Below are 2,092 nucleotides of genomic sequence, written 5' to 3' on the forward strand. Positions count from 1 at the left end.
GAAAGAGGGGCGTTGGAGAATCTTTTTGGGGGAGCAGCTGCTCGATTTTGGCGGTGAAAGGTGAGGAGTTTGCTTGGTCTACCTTCAATGCGTAGTGCATCTTCAAAATTTCCGCCAATTTTTAAGTCTCGAAGTCAGTTATTCACAAGCTTCTCAACGTCTTCTGCACGCATGGCTAGTCGGTCACGTTGATGACCTTCGCGATTTTAGACGATGCTGATTGACTTCGTCATTGGCTTTGCGAGGGTCGACCTTCTCGGTTGCGCTGTCTAGGCGGCGTGTTGGTGGACTGCGCTTGCGAAGGATTTCCAATAGCTTGGCGACGAGAGTTGGTTCTTCGAGAGCGAGTAGCGGAGCGCCTTTCTTCACGGTCCTCATTGTGTTGACCTCCCTGGGTGCCTATCCTTTCGTGAATATTTCTCTGCGAGCGAGCAGCAGAGCGCCTTTCTTCTCGATCCTCGTCTCGATGGCCGTCAAGTTGACCTCCCTGGGAGCCTAGCCTTTCATGAACGTCTTCATACTGGCCCAGGCGAGCGTGGATGTCAGGTCTTGGGCCCAGCCTATCGCGCACGTTGGTCCTTAAATTCAATCTGGATGGGAAACTTCGTCTGCTCTGAGTGTGACTTGCGGATGCTTGCGACATGTCCGCGAGCTGATCTCGTTGTTGCGCATTTCCTTGTCTGCTTACTTCTGCTCGACCTGCTTGGTTCCCGCCGAACTGCCTATCGGCGCGTTCGTTTATCCTTCTCTCTTCGCCCTGTTGTCCAAGGCCAAGGTTTTGAGCCAAGTTTATTTGATTGAAGAATTGCCTCATCAAATTGTTTTGGTCGTCCATTCTCTGAGTTAGCTGGTCAACTCTCAGATTGCCTCATCATAATATCTGATTTAAATGATATTATCTTCTCTTTATTGTGATAATATCTTAATTAATGATATTATCTCTTTAAATAAAGATAATATCATATTAATTAAGATATTTATCCCAATTAATCAATTAGCCAGATAAACTGATTTAATTAATTAATTAAAGAGATAATCTTCTTTTCCACGTGGCGTGCCCTGATTGGAGACGAAAATATATGTTCCCACACGCACCCTTAAAATGAGGCCTATCCTCAGGGCTCAAACGTTGGAAAGCAAGCCAAAATGTTGTCAGCTGGTTCCGAGGTAGAATCATCGGCAGGGAGATCAACCCACTTAATTAACCATTTGGTGATTGGTGTGTTCCCTTCTTGGAAAGACCCTTGTCAAGAATAGTCTCTGGTTCCCAAGTGAACGAGTCATCATGATTGTAAAGAGGAGGAGTGGCCGAGATTAAGAGGGGATCGCCAAGCTTCCTTTTCAATAAAGACACATGAAAAACTGGGTGGATCTTGGAGCCACGAGGTAGCTGGAGCTTGTAGGCAATTGAACCCACTCGTGCGAGAATATGGTATGGACCATAAAAACGTGTGCTGAACTCGTGCGAGAATATGGTATGGACCATAAGGGTTGCAATTTAGGTACACATTGTCCCCTACAGCAAAGTGCCGCTTAGTCTGCTTCTAAAGTTTTGCAATTTTAGGTACACATTGTCCCCTACAGCAAAGGCAGTGGAGCCAGGTAGATAGGTGTGAATGGAGGGCGGGGAATACCATAAAGTGCCTGGAAGAGAGTCATTTCGATTGATGCTTGGAATGTGGCATTGTACTACCACTCGACCAAGGCAAGAAAGAGACCCATAAAGAGTGTTTATCCCATGCATAGCACCGCAATTAGTGCTCTAGTGTCTTATTAAGAGATTCTAACTGGCCATCGGACTGCGGGTGGTAAGCGAAACTCTTACAAAGTTGCGTGCCTTGCTGCCCATAGAAGGCCTCCCAAAATTGACTTGTGAAAACAAGATCCTAGTCACTGGTGATGGTCTTGGGCATGCTGCCATGGAGCCGAAAGACTTGTTGAATAAATAACTCAGCCATCGTGGAAGCCGTGTAAAGATGAGCTAACGGAATGAAATGGGCTTATTTGGTGAAGCGATCGATGACAATTAGAAGTGTAGTATTTCCCTTGAACATCGACAACCCTTCAATGAAGTCCATGACAATATCCAGTG

The sequence above is a fragment of the Prunus persica genome, chromosome G1 (genome assembly GCF_000346465.2).
Source record: "Prunus persica cultivar Lovell chromosome G1, Prunus_persica_NCBIv2, whole genome shotgun sequence".
In the NCBI taxonomy this organism is placed as follows: domain Eukaryota; kingdom Viridiplantae; phylum Streptophyta; class Magnoliopsida; order Rosales; family Rosaceae; genus Prunus; species Prunus persica.